Genomic DNA, 19041 nt, shown 5'->3' with positions numbered 1-19041 from the left:
CAACTATGAAATGACTAAGTACCCTTTTCATATGCCCTGTAAGACACAATAAACAGAATGTTGTGCTCATACGGTGTCTGTTTTCCTGAGCAGTCAGTTCAAAGCAAGTACTGTGCCTTTCATTAATCTCAGCATCCTCGGGTTAATGCAAAACCCTCCTTGCTAGGGTAGTTCTCTCTGTTTTCTCCTTTGACCGTCTCTCCTCATTCCTGACTGTCCTCCAGCCTCTGCTTCCTACAACAAACTTTCCTACTTTTCCTCTACTCCCTTTCCTCCTTCCTTCCTTTGTCCCTTTCTTTTTGGAATAGCTGCCTCCTTTCCGAAGGTCTGATTTCCTGGGCAGGTCACATGCCAGCCCGTCAGCGGAGGACCACCACAGAACTAGGCATCAGTTTCCGGGTTGTGTAACTTTCACAATGACACTCTCCATTGCAATGTGTAAATCACACTCAGGTCAGTTAAGGAAGAAAGAAGTTTCTATCAGTATTGCTTGTTACAAAAAAGAAAAGGTTTAGCTAAGAATCTAAGCATATATTAGTGCCTATGTTTTTAGCAAAAGGAGATCATGACAATAGAGAACAAGATTAAAGAAACACAGCCCCAGGTACATATTGACATAGTCCTTCCAAAACCTCACCGGGATTTATTCCTTCCCAACCTGTCTTTCATTGCATTTTCTAAGTTTGCAATTATCTTTCTCCAGTGCTTTTTGCAAGACTGACCTTCTGTCCCTGTGCCATCGTGGCATCTGAAGGATTGTCCACAGTCAAAAGACCGGTTTGGCATGAGGGTTGTCATTTGGGCTCTATTCCTGTGTTTCTACCTGTCTACTAGTGATTTCCCGGCACCAAATCCCCTGCCCTCTCTTATTTCTCTTTATCAGAGGGATGACCTTCAATCTCTCTCTGAGCTGTAGTTGCTATTGACTGCTCACAAAGGTACTTGGGCTTCAGAGAAGGCTCTGGCCAAAGTTTTGCATTTTTGAGGCCTACTTGATATGTCCACCAGTCTTCTCTGCTCATCCCTTTCCCACAGGTCCACGTGGACACACGTATGTATATTCCCACTGCATATTTTCAACACACACATCACAACTTGGTATTTTTTTTCCAGTAGGGAGACTATTCTCCCACATCAGCACCAACTTTGTGAGGCACTGGCTTTGATTATAAAATGGCTTAGTACAGAATGGCTGATGTCTACCCATTTTAAAGAACAGCAGATGCATTTACTGCCCTTCTCAAATTCATTAAAGAGCACTGCTCCCAAACATTAATACAGAACAAAACCCTATAAATTGTGGTTTCCTCTGACACACTTCTACAAGGAGCAAAAGAAAAATATATTAAGCTATGTAGTGGGAATACAAAATATTGGCTTACACATTTGTGAATCCTGCTTCTCCCTTCTTCTACCATCAAAGAAGAGTCGATGTTGGGACTTCCTCAGTTGTACAGAATCTAGCATACTTGTTAGGATGTCTCCACCTACAAGTAGGAGAAATCTGATTCACATGGACTTGAACAAGATTTGTTATCTCCCATTTCTGGAGATCCATGGGTAGGCTGGGCTCAAGGGTAGGACACTCAGGGCTCTGGCACCATCCATCTGGGCTCTTTCCTGCTCTGTTTCAGACTCTCATCCTCTTGTTGGGTGGTCATCAACAGCAACAGAGATAAATGCTTCTTTGGTTAGGGGAAGAAGGGGAGATGCAAGAGGTCCTACTAACTCCATCACAGTGGTGAGGCAAGAAGAAAAATAAAAGAGGTGGGGGGGGAGCAAAAAGGACTGGCACAATAAAGACCTGGGCCACAGAGGGGGATGGGAGGGGAGAGGAAGGAAGCAGCACAGACTGAGTTAGAAAGAGAATTATCAGGGCTTAGAATGGAAGAGGAAAGGCACTTTAGGGCATTAGCCATGCATGTGTAAAATATTGACAGCCAGAGAAAAGGGAAGGAAAATCAGAAAGAAGTTTAGCTTTGTGTTATACCTATACACTTCTTTGGTGTTTTCATGAAAGACTGTAAATTAAGATTTACATTGATTTTCAATTATTTTGGTTGCTGGAGTATGACGGAGTCAACAGGGAAATTTGAGGCTAAAGGGGAACCCCATCAACGATTATGCTGGAACTACTGGTGTAAACCATGACTATCCCAGGCAAACTAAGATTTATGCCAATATTTGATACACAATTTAATTAGAAATGCTGCTTCAAACTGGAAAGTGAGGTACTCAAGCTCCCAGCCTCTCTTGTAGCTAGAGTGGTCAGATTTCATAGCTGTGGGCTATGGGTAAGAAGCAGGAAGCCCTGTGGAGGATTTGCCTTCCTTAATAAATCAACACTAGGGAAACTATGGCTCTGTTGCCTTCCTCCTGTTTGGACTACACCGCTATGGCCTGGAGATGCATCAGCCATTGTGTGAGCATTAGGATGGAAGCCAATGGCCAGGAAGGTGAAAAGAAAGTTGGAGGGAATGGGGATATTGATGATTTCATTGGTCTGCTCCATAGGCCCGTCCTGCTCATCTCCAGACTCCTTATGACAAGGAAAAAAATCAACCTGAACCTGTAAGTCAATCTAATAAGATTTCTGCACCTCATACCCAAATGCACATTCTGCTGATATATGGATTTTCTATTGGATTTTTTTTTTTTAAAGATTTTATTTATTTATTTGACAGACAGAGATTACAAGTAGACAGAGAGGAAGGAAAGCAGGCTCCCTGCTGGGCAGAGAGCCCGATGCGGGGCTCGATCCCAGGACCCTGGGATCATGACCTGAGCCGAAAGCAGAGGAAGATGGAGTCATAAGGTAAGTATGTTTATATGGCAAACACATTAATTCCCCTATCTGTGTAAGGAAACTGTACATTGGTTGACAAGACAGTCTCAATATTTCTTTTCGGTTGTGTTTTATTAAATGACAGACATTTTCAAATGCACACCAGAGTAGACAGAATAGTAGAACAAATCCCAATATATCCATAACCAAACTTCATAATTATTGTTTCATTAGTATTGTGGGTGGGTTTCTGTGTTAAGCAAATTAACATTCTTTTGATGGATACATATTATGAATGGGATAATACCGACTCTATGTACAACTGGAGAAACAGAAAGAAAAATTTGAAATCATTTGCCATAGTAGCAAGGAACTGTCATCAGAAGCAAGTACTTGATTCATAGACTACTGACTCAAGATAATTAATGCTGGGCCACATGAAATTTCTGTTGAGAAACAAACATTTTCATGTGATTTGTCCTATCAATGAGAAAGTGAGGCATACACTGAAAACCCCTGAGGTCATTATTAGTCACGTGATCTTAGACACCTTACTTAACCTCCAGGTCTCAGATTATTTACCTCCAGACTGGAGATAATATTTACCTCACAGGGCAGTTGTGAGTATTAAAGAAGATAATAATCATCCAGTTCTTTTTACAGTAATTGATACATAATAAATGCTCAAAAGCTGATCACTATTGCTGTTATTATTATTAAATCAGTGTTAATTGGTGTGAGTTTCTTCTGTTTTCTTCTAGGCCAAGGGGTGAGTGGGGAAGCTAGACAATAGAGGAAATATAAAAATGTTTTCTTCTGGGGCACCTGGGTGGCTCAGTGGGCTAAAGCCTCTGCCTTCGGCTCAGGTCATGATCCCAGGGTGCTGGGATCGAGCCCCACATCGGGCTCTCTGCTCAGCAGGGAGCCTGCTTCCTTCCCCTCTCTCTCTCTGCCTGCCTCTCTGCCTACTTGTGATCTCTCTGTGTCAAATAAATAAATAAAATCTTAAAAAAAAATGTTTACTTCTATAAGTTTCATGAAATGACACATAGAGTAGAGGCTGACCATCAAGGGGGCCATTTCCCATACTTGAAGACTGAAGTCACTTCTACCAAACAGAGAGAAGTGGACACAATGGTTAAAGATGGATAACTGGTTGCAGGTATATTTGTTCCAGGGTCCGAAGGTGGTTCAGTCACTACAGCAGTGAGTGCCTGGGGAGATGCCAACTTCTCAGATTAGGGTTTCATAAAATTGGATCCTGAAAATTGGTTCTAGAGATTGAGAAATATGTAAAAGGAGTCATTTTGGTTTTCATATTTTCACACAAACTATGAGTCAGAAATCCTCAAGTTAAATCTGCCAGAGTTCTTTGGTTATTAAATCTCATGTTTTGGAGAATAAGGTATGTGTCTCCTATTCATGGTAATGAGTAGAGAAGGAAAGGAATTTCCACAGAGACTTCCTGTGTACTCAAACAGCATACCCTATTTTTGTGCCAAGTAGGTTTCCTGTGGATTGGAAGGGTCTCTTAGATGTAGGTCCCTAGAAATAGAGACTCGGACAGGAACTTGGCTGCATGTTGGGGGTGTGCTCTCAGGAGAGGAAGAGTTAGGGAAACAAGATCAAGAATAAAAGATGCTAAGAAAGGATGTGGTCTTACCTGGAGTCAGTTTCTGCCTGAAGCCACAGAGAGCTCCAGAGCATGAAATGTATCACAGAGTTGAGTCCATCTTGAAGCAAGAGGACCAGACTTTTGCAACCCCAAGTCAGCTAGTCAATGTCTGTGGGGTGTCCCCAGTTGGGAGAGGAAGGTATAATCTTTCATATGAGCTCCTTTTTGTCTGAGGACTATTCTCCAGAAAAGGGGCAGCTGTGAGCCATTAACATCCAACATTCACACCAGCTGGGGGCAGGTCACTGGTACAATAAAAGGGACCAGTGGAATCCCTTAGAGATGATGCCTTCATCTGAAGTCTGCTGTGTTCCTCTTCATGCTGTTTTGACTGAAATTATTTGCAACAGAGAGTTTAAAGAGGATGTTCTCTAAAGAGGAGTTTCATTGTTTTTCAAGCTCAGATAGTATATGGATGCTCTCCTCAGAAGGGAAAGTTTTCTTGACTTCCAACATTGGCTTAAATGGTTTCTATTATAACTTTACTTAAATATATATAAGCCTACAAGTTTTAATAAACTTCTTATGTTCACATTTATTAAAAAGACATGAAATCAAAACAAATTACACATTAAAATTTAAAAAGGGTAAGAACATTAAAAATCAAATTGACAACATAAATTCAATGTGACGGGTGATACCGTTTTGCTGAAACTAAGATGCCGTTTCCAGATAAATGTGAGACTGCGCAATTGTCTCACATGCTTCATACTCATCTTGTGTTGCAAGATGCTGTGTCGAAGGACTGCCTTTCCAGCACTCTTCTGGAGTAGAACTTTTGCAAATCCTAATCCGCAGAAGGTTTGCGGTAGAGGTCAATGAGGTTTTCTGACCTTCACTCAGGAGGAAGGAATTATTTAGCATTTACCTAAAGGTGGTCTCTACTATTGGTCTTAGCTCGCAGTAATCAAAGGCATTCATCTTGGCACCATTGTGATCATAAACCAAAATGCAAACACAGGCACTTAAATGCTGCAGTCATCCTCAGGAAACAAATCATCCATAACACACACAATTTTACTGGATTGAAAGTGTAATACTTAAAGCTCATTTAAAGTACTCTCTTAGAGCACTTAGGGGCCTCAGCTACCATGTCTGCACATTCTTTGATATGAGACAGGAGCTCTTTCCCATGAAACGGGAACCTGTACTGGGTGAGTTTGCCCATGAGATGGCATTTGGAATACCCATGAAGGCACCATTTTGACTCCTGCTGGTTGAGGGGAGAGGATGGGCATGAGGAAGGCCCACAGATTGGAGGGTAAAGCAGAGGCAATCTGAGAAAGGACGCTGGCTGGGCTTTGTGCCCCGTATCTCATTACAACATTAATGACTTAACTCAGTGATGTTGACTGTGACTGCATGGTGGTTCTGCTATATAGAGGCTCTCGTTGTGCTAGGTGAACTTCCTGCCCTTGCCATTGACTGAACACAGTGAAAGCCACAGGGGGGACCTGAGCTCCTGCTTGGGAGTTGCAACATGAGTTACTGATGCATCCTGGGGGGTTATATTGATGCTACAGGCTGTTTCTACGGGGAAACTTGGGGACCAGAGTGCTTTTGCCACTGCCAAGGAAACTTCCCAACTTCCTCATCTCCCTCTGCTTCTTTACAATAAGCTGCACTCTCTACAACCATCTGAACACTACCTGAGCAAAATGCTAAATGAAGGCAGAGAAAAGATAGGAGAACCTCTATGGTCATTGCTTGTGTGAAGTCGGCTGCCTAATCCAGGAACAAGACCTGCAATGAATCAGAGAGCCCAGTGTGAGCGACGGCAGATTAAGCAGAGTCTTGGGGTGGAGGGAAAGCATTAAAACACACTGTTTCAACATAGAAGTCAAAGCAAAAAGGGAAACCACCTGGGCAGCTGAGAGCCCAGTGGCTGGTTCACTCTGGTCCAGATCATCCCCTCATTTAACAGTGGGGGGGGGGAACATTCAGTTCAAAATCTCATTTACTGAACACGTATTTAGTGATCGGTGTCCACGAGAGGCTGGGCAGTCGGCCTGCTGTGTGCCGAGGATCCAGCAGACAGGTGTGAGCAGTCCCTGCCCGCAGGGAGCACAGGGTTCCAAAGAGAAATGGAGGGTGGACAGATGTTAGGAAGTGGTGAGTCAGTGCCTTAAAAGGTGTTGCCCAGATGCCACGCAGGCCTGTGGGAGGGTCACCTAATCTAGCCAGGCATGCTCAGGAGGAGCTCCGAGGCAGAGATGGCAAGCAGCCGGGGAGCACAGATGTTCTGTTCCTGCGCTAGTCACACCATCCTGAGATCAGGGGGGTTTCTGGACTAGCCACTCACTACTTCCTGAGAGCAGAGGAACCATCCCAGGAAAACAAAATGCTGGCTCTAACTTCATGCTTTTTTGGTGCCATTGATTGAAAGGAGGTCTGGAAATTGTCTCAGTTGGTTTCTTCTACTTCAGTTCATTTTACCAGAATGCAACTCCTATGACCAGAATGCTTTCTAGATCCCTCTTCACAGGAACACATGACTCTGTTTAATTCCACAGAAATCAAATCCTCTGCCAAATTGTAAGGGCCGATCATCCCAGCTCTCCTACCTCACAGCTCCCAGCATGCACTTTCCAATCATTCAAATCATAGGCATTAAAATGATCACTACCGGGTAGTGATTGCTAGCACTCATTTGGGAATGACTTGACACACTTCGTGGGGTGTGGTGTAGACCCAAAGAGCCTAACTATTCAAAGTGTGATCCCTGGACCAGTAGCATCGACGCCTGGGAGTTGTTACAAATTGCAAAGTCTTGGCCCCAACCCAGACCTATTGAATCAGGATTTGAAGGTTAACAAGATTCTCAGGTGATTCTTATGCATATTAAATTGAGAAATTGTTCTGAAGAGATAGTGTAAGTAGATTTTAATTCTAAATGACATATGAATGACAAAAGTTTTATTTGTAAGCATAACATCACATTGATCACTTATTTTTAAAAAACTCAACAACTTGTATTGATAAAGAATTTTTTAATTTTTGCTGATTTTGACAATGAGTTTGCATATTACTGGCATTATTGCTATCTTCTTTTTTTTTTCTTTTAAGATTTTACTTATTTATTTGAGAGACACAGAGAGAGAGAGTACACAGGCAGGGGGAGGGGCAGAGGTAGAGGGAGAAGCAGACTCCTGGCAGAGCAGGGAGTCCGTTGTAGGACTCCATCCCAGGACCCCAGGACCATGACCCAAGCTGAAGGCAAACTCAACCAACTGAGCAACCCAGGTGCCTGCATTATTATCTTTTAAAAGCATGCTTAGGATTCATAAAATAATTTTTTTAATTTTTATTTTATTAACATATAATGTATTATTTGCTTCAAGGGTACAGGTCTGTGAATCATCAGTCTTGCACAATTCACAGCACTCACCATAGTACATACCCTCCCCAATGCCCATAACCCAGCCACCCTATCTCTCCCCCATCCCCCAGCTACCCTCAGTTTGTTTCCATAGATTAAGAGTCTCTTATGGTTTGTCTCAATTCCCAGTCCCATCTTGTTTCATTTTTTCCCTCCTTTCCCCACATGAACTCCCCACCTGCTCCTCAAATTCCTCTTATCAGAGAGATCATATGATAATTGTCTTTTTCTGCTTGACTTATTTCATTTAGCATAATACCCTCTAGTTCCATCCACATCATTGCAAATGGCAAATGCAAATTGCAAATGGCAAGATTTCATTTCTTTTGATGGCTGCATAGTATTCCATTGTGTATATAAACCACATCTTCTTTATCCATTCATCCGTTGATGGACATCTAGGTTATTTCCATAGTTTGGCTATTGTAGACATTGCTGCTATAAACATTCATGTGCATGTGTCCCCTCGGATCACTACATTTATATCTTTAGGGTTAATACCCAGTAGTGTGATTGCTGGTTTGTAGGGTAACTCTATTTTCAACTTTTTGAGGAAGCTTCATACTATTTCCCAGGGTGGCTGCACCAGCTTGCACTCCCATCAATAGTGTAGGAGAGTTTCCCTTTCTCTGCATCCTTCCAACATCTCTCATTTCCTGACTTGCTAATTTTAGCCATTCTGACTGTGTGAGGTGGTATCTCACTATGGTTTTGATTTGTATTTCCCTGATGCTGAGTGATGTTGAACACTTTTTCATGTGTCTTTTGGCCATCTGGATGTCTTCTTTGCAGAAATGTCTGTTCATGTCCTCTGCCCATTTCTCATTTGGATTATTTGTTCTTTGGGTGTTGAGTTTGATAAGTTCTTTATAGATTTTGGATACTAACCCTTTAATCTGATATGTCATTTGCAAATATCTCCTTCCATTCTGTCGGTTGTCTTTTGGTTTTGTTGACTGTTTCCTTTGCTGTACAAAAGCTTTTGATCCTGATGAAGTCCCAATAGTTCATTTTTGCCCTTGCTTCCCTTGCCTTTGGCGATGTTCCTAGGAAGAAGTTGCTGTCACTGAGGTTGAAGAGGTTGCTACCTGTGTTCTCCTCAAGGATTTTGATGGATTCCTGTCTTGCATTGAGGTCTCTCACCTATTTTGAGTATATCTTTGTGTGTGGTGTAAGGAAATGGTCCAATTTCATTATTCTACATGTGGCTGTTTAATTTTCCCACTACCATTTGTTGAAGAGACTGTCTTTTTTCCATTGGTCATTCTTTCCTGCTTTGTCGAAAATTAGTTGACCATAGAGTTGAGGGTCCATTTCTGGGCTTTCTAATCTGTTACATTGATCTATGTGTCTGTTTTTGTGCCAGTACCATGCTGTCATGATGATTAGGGCTTTGTAATAGAGCTTGAAGTCTGAAATTGTGATGCCGCCAACTTTGGTTTTATTTTTCAACATTCCTCTAGCTATTTGGGGTCTTTTCTGGTTCCATAAAAATTTTAGGATTATTTCTTCTATTTCTTTGAAAAAGTTGATGGCATTTTGATAGGGGTTGCACTAAATGTGTATATTGCTTTAGGTAGCATAGACATCTCACAATATTTGTTCTTCCAATCCATGAGCATGGAACTTTTTTCCATTTTTTTGGTCTCTTTTTCAATTTCTTTCATGAGTACTTTATAGTTTTCTGAGTACAGATTCCTTGCCTCTTTGGTTAGGTTTATTCCTAGGTATCTTACGTTTTGGGTATAATTGTAAATGGGATCAACTCCTTAATTTTTCTTTCTTTTGTCTTGATGGTGGTGTAAAGAAATGCAACTGATTTCTGTGCATTGATTTTTATATCTTGATACTTTACTGAATTCCTGTAGGAGTTCTAGCAGTTTTGGAGTGGAGTCTTTGGGTTTTCCACATAAAGTATCATATCATCTGCAAAGAGTGAGAGTTTGACTACTTCTTTGTCAATTCAGATGCCTTTTATTTCTTTTTGTTGTCTGATTGCTGAGTCTAGGACTTCTAATACTATGTTGAATAGCAGTGGTGATAGTGGACAGCCCTGCCATGTTCCTGAGCTTGAGCTTAGGGGAAAAGCTCTCAGTTTTTCTCCATTGAGAATGATATTTGCTGTGAGTTTTTCATAGATGCCTTGGTAATATTGAGGTATGTACCCTTTATCCCTACCATGTGAAGAGTTTTCATCAGGAAAGGATGCTGTACTTTGTCAAATGCTTTTTCAGCATCTATTGAGAGTATCATATGGCTCTTGTTCTTTCTTTTATTAATGTATTGTATCACATTGATTGATTTGCGGATATTGAACCAACCTTGCAGCCCAAGAATAAATCCCACTTGGTCATGGTGAATAATCCTTTTAATGTACTGTTGGATCCTACTGGCTAGTATTTTGGTGAGAATTTTTGCATCTATGTTCATCAGGGATATTGGTCTGTAATTCTCCTTTTTATGAGGTCTTTGTCTGGTTTTGGGGTCAAGGTAATGCTGGCCTCATACAATGAGTTTGGAAGTTTTCCTTCCATTTCTATTTTTTGGAACAGTTTCAGGATAATAGGTATTAATTCTTCTTTAAATGATTGGTAGAATTCCCCTGAGAAGCCATCTGGCCCTGGGCTCTTGTTTGTTGGGAGATTTTTGATGACTGGTTATGGGTCTCTTCAGGTTTCCTATTATTTGGTAGTTTATACATCTCTAGGAACGCAACCATTTCTTCCAGATTGTCAAATTGGCTGGCGTGGAGTTCCTCATAATATGTCCTTATAATTGTTTGTATTTCTTTGGTGTCCATTGTGATCTCTCCTCTTTCATTCATGATTTTATTAATTTGGGTCCTTTTCTTTTTTCTTTTGACAAGTCTGGCCAGGGGTTTATCAATCTTATCAATTCTTTCAAAGAACCAGCTTCTAGTTTCATTGATTTGTTGTACTGTTGTTTTGATTTCTATTTCATTGATTTCTGCTCTGATCTTTATTATTTCTCTTCTTCTGTTGGGTTTAGACTTTCTTTGCTGTTCTTTCTCCAACTCCTTTAGGTGTAGGGTTAGGTTGTATACTTGAGAACTTTCTTGTTTCTTGATAAAGCTTTGTATTGCTATATATACTTCCCTCTCAGTACCACCTTTGCTGTGTCCCACAGATTTTGAACAGTTATTCTTCATTTTCATTTGTTTCCATGGATTTTTAAAATTGGTTGATCCACTCATTATTTAGTAGGATGCTATTTATCCTCCATGTATTTGAATTCTTTCCAACTTTCCTCTTATGGTTGATTTCTAACTTCAGAGCATTGTGGTCTGAAAATATGTAGGGAATGATCCCAGTCTTTTGGTACCAGCTGAGACCTGATTTGTGACCCAGGATGTGATCTATTCTGGAGAATGTTCCATGGGCACTAGGGAAGCATGTGTATTCTGTTGCTTTGGGATGGAGTGTTCTGAATATATCTGTGATGTCCATCTAGTCCAGTGTGTCATTTAAGGCCTTTATTTCCTTGTTGCTCTTTTGCTTGGGTGATCTGTCCATTTCAGTGAGGGGAGTGTTAAAGTCCCCTACTATTATTGTATTATTGTCAATGTATTTCTTTGATTTTGTTATTAATTGGTTTATATAATTGGCTGCTCCTGTGTTAGGAGTATAGATATTTAAAACTGTTAGATCTCCTTGTTCGAAAGCCCCTTTAAGTATGATATAGTGTCCTTCTTCATCTCTTATTATAGTCTTTGGCTTAAAGTCTAATTTGTCTGATATAAGGATTGCCACCCCAGCTTTATATTGTTGCCCATTAGCATGGTAAATTGTTTTCCACCCCCTCACTTTAAATCTGGAGGTGTCTTTGGGTAAAATGAGTTTGTTGCAGACAGCATATTGATTGGTCTTGTTTTTTGGTCCATTCTGATAACCTGTGTATTTTCATTGGGGGCATTTAGCCCATTTATGTTCAGGATAATGTTGAATGATATGAATTTAGTGCCATTGCATTGCCTTTAAGGTAACTTATAAGATATATTGTCTCTGTTCCTTTCTGGTCTGTTACTTTTAGGCTCTCTTTTTAGAGAGAGGACCCCTTTCAATATTTCTTGTGGGGCTGGTTTGGTGTTTGCAAACTTTTTTTGCTTTTGTTTGTCCTGGAAGCTTTTCATCTCTCCTTCTATTTTCAATGACAGCCTAGCTGGACATAGTATTCTTGCCTGCATATTTTTCTTGTTTAGTGCTCTGAATTCATGCTTGTCCTTTCTGGCCTGCCAGATCTCTGTGCATAGGGCTGCTGCCAATCTAATATTTCTACTGTTGTATGTTATAGACATCTTGTCCTGAGCTGCTTTCAAGATTTTCTCTTGGTCACTGAGACTTATAAAATTTACTATTAGATGACAGAGTATTAACCTATATTTATTCATTTTGAGAAGGGTTCTCCGTGCCTTCTGGATTTTGAAGCTTGTTCCCTTTGCCAAATTAAGGAAATTCTCTGCTGTAATTTGTTCCAGTATACCTTCTGCCCTTCTCTCTCTTTCTTCTTCTTCTGGTATCCCAATTATTCTAATGTTGTTTCATCTTATGTTGTCACTTATCTCTTGAATTCTCCCCTCATGGTCTAGTAGTTATTTATCTCTCTTTTTCTCAGCTTCTTTATTCTCCATCATTTTGTCTTCTCTATCACTAATTCCCTCATTTATCCTAGCAGTAAGAGTCTCCATTTTTTTATTGCACCTCATTAACAGCATTTTTTAAAATCTCAACTTGGTTAGATTTTAGTTCTTTTATTTCTCCAGAAAGGGATTCCCTAGTATCTTCTATGTTTTTTTCAAGCCCAGCTAGCATCTTGATAATTGTCCTTCTGAACTCTAGTTCTGGCATCTTATTAATGTCCATATTGATTAGGTCCCTGGCCATTGGTACTGCCTCTTGTTCTTTTTTTTTTTTTTTTTTTAGGTGAGTTTTTCTGTCTTGTCATTTTATCCAGAGAAGAATAGATGAGTGAGAGAACAAAATACTGAAACTGTAGCAATGATGCCAGAAAAATAAACACTAACCAAATTGGAAGAGACCCAAAACCAGGAGAGAAGAAAGGGAAAAGAAGGAATTAGACTGGTAAATAGAACAGAACTACACACTTAATTTTTGGTATATTTTGTCTTAGAAGAAACTGCTTCCCAAAATTTTAAAGAAAGAAAAACTTACGTATATACAAAAATAAGGGTAAACACAATGAAGTGATGGGATATGACTGTAAAGGTGACACTTTAAAAAGATTCTAAAAAAGGAACTGATAAGATATGAAGTTGGTTGAAAAAGGAAAAAAAACAGAAGAAGAAAGAATGTGATCAAGCTGGAGACTAAACAAAGCCATGTGCTAGATTTAGGGTATATTTTTATTTGTTAGAAGAAAGCGTATTCCAAAATTTTAAAGAAAGAAAAACCCATATGTGTACAAAAAATAAGGTTAAATACAATGAAGGGATAGAATATGGCTGTAACAATGAAAATTTAAAAAGATTTTTTAAAAGGTATTGATAAGATAGTTTAAAAAGGTTAAAATAGAAAAGAGGAAAAATTTAAAAAATAGAATAAGAAAAAATATAATTAAAAAAATTTAACTTTTAAAGACTAAAGAATCATGGGAAAAAAGCTATGAATTCTATGTGTTGCATTCCCCCCTAACTCTGGAGTTCTGCAGTTCTCATTGATTGGTGAACTTGGTCTTGGCTGGATGTTCTTGTTTATCTTCTGCAGGAGGGGCCTGTTGCAGTGATTCTCAAGTGTCTTTGCTGGAGGCAGAATTGCATGGCTCTTGCTAGTGGCAAGGCTAAGTAATCCACTCAGGTTCAATCTTGGGAGCTTTTGTTCCCTGAACAAGAGCTTTGGAGGCAGAGAATGAAGATGCAGCCTCTCAATCTCTGGCCAGGAGGAGTCAAGAGCTTGGGCCTTACTCCCCGGTGCGCCCTCAGAGAAAAGCAGTCAATCCCTCCCATCTCTCAGGTCTCTGGCGGTACACCAAGCTCACCCAGCCTTTGACGAAGCATTTCTATCTCTGGTGCACTGCCCCGTTTGGCGTTTCCAAAACCAGCTGATTCCTGCAGTGCACTGCTGCACTGCTCCTCCCAGAGAAGGAAGGTGAGTCTCCCAGGATCTGCCACTTGTGGGGTCCCTGCTAGAAGACCAGTGGCCCGACTGTGCCTTGGATCATGGTTTAAGGGAACCCTGAGCTGAGAGCCCTTCCTGGCTCTGATACCTGGAGCTCTGTCACACTTAGCCACCCCTGGTCTTTCTGTGACCCTGAGGGTCCTGAGACTACACTGTCTCAGTGTAGGCTTCACCCCCACCCTCCACCCCCCCCACCCCCGCTTAGCCTCTGGAGCAACATCCCTCAGTAAAGCAGACTTCTAAAATTTTGTGTTCTGCTGCTCTACCACTTACCAGGAGCTAGCCCTTCCCCCGGAGTCTATCTCCTATATATCACCTCAGATTCACTTCTCTGTATGTCCTACCTTCCAGGAAGCAGTTGCTTTTCTGTTCCTAGAATTGCTGTTCTTCTCTTCGATCTCCTGTTGCATTTGTAGGTGTCCAGAATGGATTGATAACTATTTAGTTGAACTTCTGGGACCCAACAATATTTGGGCCTCTACTCCTCCATCATCTTACTCCTCCCCCCTCTAAAATAATTTTTAAAACCAGGAAATGAATAGAAACACATTTCCAACCTGAAAACATATGAATACATTATAAAATGTTTAGAAAGTTATAAACATATTAAAAATAAAAATGCTAAATATACATGAGTAAAATTAAAGTATTCTAAAGCACATTATATAGGAAAGAAGAAATGATAATCATGAAAAAAGTAACATGTAATTTGCTATTTTTTAGATGAAAAAGCTAAATCTGAAAACAAAACAAAAGGCAATATGTGTTAGTACTGTAATTGGGGAGTTGTGAGGTATTTTTGCACAACTTTTTCTAGCTGCTGAAATGGCTTTTGTGTGTTTAGTCAGGGAATATGATAATGAAGACTCATCTTCAATAATTTTGTAATTGTATCTCCTGTTCAAAGGGAACTCTTTGAAGAGAAAGAGAGAGGTTGAGAGAGAAGGATGTGGGAGAGAAAGAAAGAAGGAATGAAAGTGCAGCAGTTTTTGCTCTTTTTTTTTTTTTTTTGGTCTCAAAGAAAGCATTTCAGGTTTATCTATGTCTTCTTTGGTTTTATCTTGTACTGCTGATACTCCAAAGCAGAGTTACCTGCTCCAATTTCAAAACTGTCAGATTTATATACCACTTGTTCAGAAAGCCTTTGAACTAGATAAGAATTATTCTTGTGAATGAAGCTTTACTTTATCAATTGTCATTTCCCTCCTTGTCTTGAAGTTTCTGGAGCTTTAGAAAAATGCTTTCTAAACAAGCAAGCTTTGTTCCATACAAAATCTGAATTCAGCAGAGGACTCTTTAAGTATGCAATCAATATGCAAATAATTTTTCAGATTTATTTAAATTCTAAAGCAATGGTGTTACATCAATAAAAATGCCTGACTTTTTAGTAACATAGATCAGAACACCAAAATACCAAAACCAAGAGGGTAATCGATAATGACTGCAATGATTAGCAATACTGACAGACCAGGCAGACGTCATTGTCAACAGACTTATTGAAACAGAAGAGCAAGGGATCGTTGAAAGAAATGACATCAAGGAAACTGTCTTTCTTCCAGCTTTTACTATGCAAAAATTTTCCATTCATTCACACTGACTTGGAATAAAATTTTTGAGACGAATCACTCTAATTTTGAATTCAGATCTTTAATGCCTAGAACAATGACATATGCCTATTCCTGCTATAGGGAAATCTGCTAGGAAACATAATTTATCTTCAATCCAAATTTCATTGATTTGTATTCTAACAAACTTCAAGGAGACTTGTACATACTGAAACCAAACTTACGTTGTGTTTTTTAACATAATAAAGGTTTATAAAACTAACATTTCTGTTCCTTTCATGGATTTTTTTGTGATTTGGATATTTTTGTGGATTTTAATGGTTTTCCAGAAATAGGACCTAATTTATCACTTCTTACCTGTAGGAAATAGGAGCATCACTTATAATGATATGACTTGTAGCTAGCTTTCATCCAAGGTAAAATTGAGCCATGAGTTGAAGGTCTTTGAAGGTCACCCATGTAATGGAGTATGACATAAACCTTGTCTTCATTCAGTTACAGAGAAAACCTTTGGAGTGGCTGGGGAAAATCTTTGTGCATTCTGGATTTCTTTTTTCTACCAAGCTCTGCCAGTCTTTCTGTGTCCCATGCAGGGAGGTTGGGCAGAAGAGCTAAAGGTATTGACCCAGCAGCCATGCCTGGTTTTGAGTCCCAAATCTGCTACTGGCTTTCTGCATGGCTTTTAGCATGTTTACAGCTCTCTGTGCCTGGTTTGCTTATCTATAAAATGAGGAAGAACATGACATGATTTCCCTCACAGGAAAGTGACGTGAATAAAATGAGTGTATCTAGAACATTTACAACAGTGTGAAGTTCATTTCGAGTGCTGTTTATTTGGTATTACTATCATTATAATAACTAGGAGATGGTGACTATGACTTTCTATTTCCTTTTCTCGGTCCCCAGGGAGAACTGAGGAAAAGCAGGAATTTCTCATCTATATTTTTAGAAGCAACAAGGACATCAGGGTTGGAGTCACTCAGACCTAGGTTCAAGTTCCCTCTCTTGTCAGCTCTGCAAACCAGGGTATATTTATGTTCACTCAGCTTCATCTTCCTCATTTAGGGGGGACAATTGTATTTACTTCAGGAGAATGTTAGGGATAGTAAATAAGTTAATATACTTAAGTATGCAGTGCTTATCTTGCTGGATGGTTAAAAAGGTCAATAAATGCCAATTTCTCTCCCTTTCTGTCATCACCTACACATTCCGTGACTCTTATTTTTAGTTTTTTTCTCCTGCAAATAACCTTACATCACTCTCCAATTTCCTTTTGCTCTTCCTCCACCCAGTACTTCAAATCCCTGTTCTTTCCTGGGTAGACATGTGTATCAATTCAAAGGAGGCATTAGCTAGTCGACAAGACGTATCCCTCAGAATACATTAAGCAATCCCTTAATCCTTCTGAGAGAAAGGGAGAGACAGAGAGAGGGTTGAGGGGGAGAGAGGAAGAGAGAGGAAATTGGCTTGGCTCACGTGCTTATGGAGACCAAGAATCCAACGACCAACCTGTTGTCTACAGGCTGGAGAACCAGGAAGGCAGGGAGTGTATCATCAGAGGAAATTGCCAACCAAGCTCAAGAAAAGAGGGAGAATATTAACGCTTTCTCTGCCTCTTGTTCTCTTTGGACCCTTAGGGATTGCATGATGCCTGCTTACATTGTTGAGGGGGGACATTCTTTATTCAGTCTGCTGGTTGATATGCTAACCTCTTCCAGAAACCCCCTTATAGACACACCCAGAAACGTTTTAACAGGTATCTGGGGGGTTCCTTAGCCCAGTAAAGTTGACATATAAAATTAGCTATCACAAGGGGGATAGGTCAAAGCAAAAACTAAGTGCCCAAATCTGAAGGACTTTGCAACCACAGAGATTAAAGAAAAGGAGAAGGTAATGATGGGTGGGTTAAGGAGAAAAGGAACCCAAAGAAGCAAAGAGAAACCCTTGTTTCTGGTTTGGGTGCCCAGGTCACTGGTGGGAAGACAAGTTTTAGTAAGGGGACTTTAGACAGAATTGCTGAAATTGTAGGTTAAACTCATTACTGAAGACCAATAGGCTGCCCACCTTATTTTTAAGTCAGAATAATCCTGGTACTGAAATTTCATACTTAAATGAGTTCACAAACTCAGATAGGCATCGAAAAAAAAAATTTAAAAACCTCACAATTTCATTTGTATTTGACTACCTCTTCTTTCTTCCCATCCATTTGGAGCTTTCTATCAACTTCCCTAAGGTCCTAACCTCTGTGAGGGGTTGTAATTCCATGGAGACTGCCTAGTGCCAAGGCACTGGGGGTGAGTGGGGATGGTCTGCCTGTGAAAATACATCTTGGACATCAGTCTACACTCAAGAGTGCTGGGACATCCTTTTCTCTTGAACTCAGAGTCCTCTCCCATCTGGTGGTCTCAGATGAATAACTTGGAATTCAGAGGGAAGCCTGGAATCTCACCTGCCCTGACACTCCTCATGCCCCCTCCCTGGAGTCTTGCCTTGATGTCCCCCAGCGCTCTTCCCAGGAGACCATGCAGAACCTCTTTTTTCTGATGAACTTCAAGTCCCCATCTCACATCTTGTCCCCTTCTTCATTCTCTCAAGACAATCTCCCTCTTTGGTAACTTTCCTTAAACTCTCTCTCTTGGTGTTTGGCCAGCAAAGTTTTTTATTGGTTTAGAATTTTGGAAACTAAAGTCTGAAAATAGATTTTCACCTCTAAGGGATTTCCACCTTGAGGCATTAGATTTCTCCCTTGAGGCAATCTCAAAGCCCCATTACCTTGAATGGGAGCAAGAGGACTGGGAAGAGAGCGATCCTGAAGAAAAAAACAGATCAACGAGTATCTTAAAATAAAACAAAACTCATTTCACCAAAAATAAAACAAGCTATAGAATAGAATAAGAATTTTAACTTCCTATTTGGGGAAAGCCAGTGGCTGAAGGAGGAGCAGCAAAGGCACAGAAAACAAAATTGTTGGGAATAAATAATTGTAGATAAGGGAGACTTTGAAGTCAATAAATTGCATGTCAGTCTGTGTGAGAGGGGTGGTTTGTTTGTTTGTTTGTTTAAAGATTTTATTTATTTATTTGACAGAGAGAGATCACAAGTAAATAGAGAGGCAGGCAAAGAGAGAGAGAGAGGGAAGCAGGCTCCCTGCTGAGCAGAGAGCCGGATGGAGGACTCGATCCCAGGACCCCGAGATCATGACCTGAGCCGAAGGCAGCAGCTTAACCCACTGAGCCACCCAGGCGCCCCAAGGTTTGTTTGTTTCGAGGGCCCTTATTTTCATAGTTTGAGGCATGTATCTTCCAGTCTTTCTAAAGGTATCTGACCAGTGGGCTCATAGAATTGTGGAAAATGAAATAATATAATAAATTAGGGTGAATCAGAGACTTGGCTAAGGTTAAGTAAAGTGATAGTGCATTTTCTTCAAAAATAATGAAGACATTTCTATTGTATTAAGAAAGTGGAGAAATTGCTGGAATCGATAA

Source organism: Meles meles, chromosome 4, assembly GCF_922984935.1.
Source record: "Meles meles chromosome 4, mMelMel3.1 paternal haplotype, whole genome shotgun sequence".
In the NCBI taxonomy this organism is placed as follows: Eukaryota; Metazoa; Chordata; class Mammalia; order Carnivora; family Mustelidae; genus Meles; species Meles meles.
The sequence above is the reverse complement of the archived record's forward strand: the minus strand, read 5'-3'. Positions refer to the sequence as shown.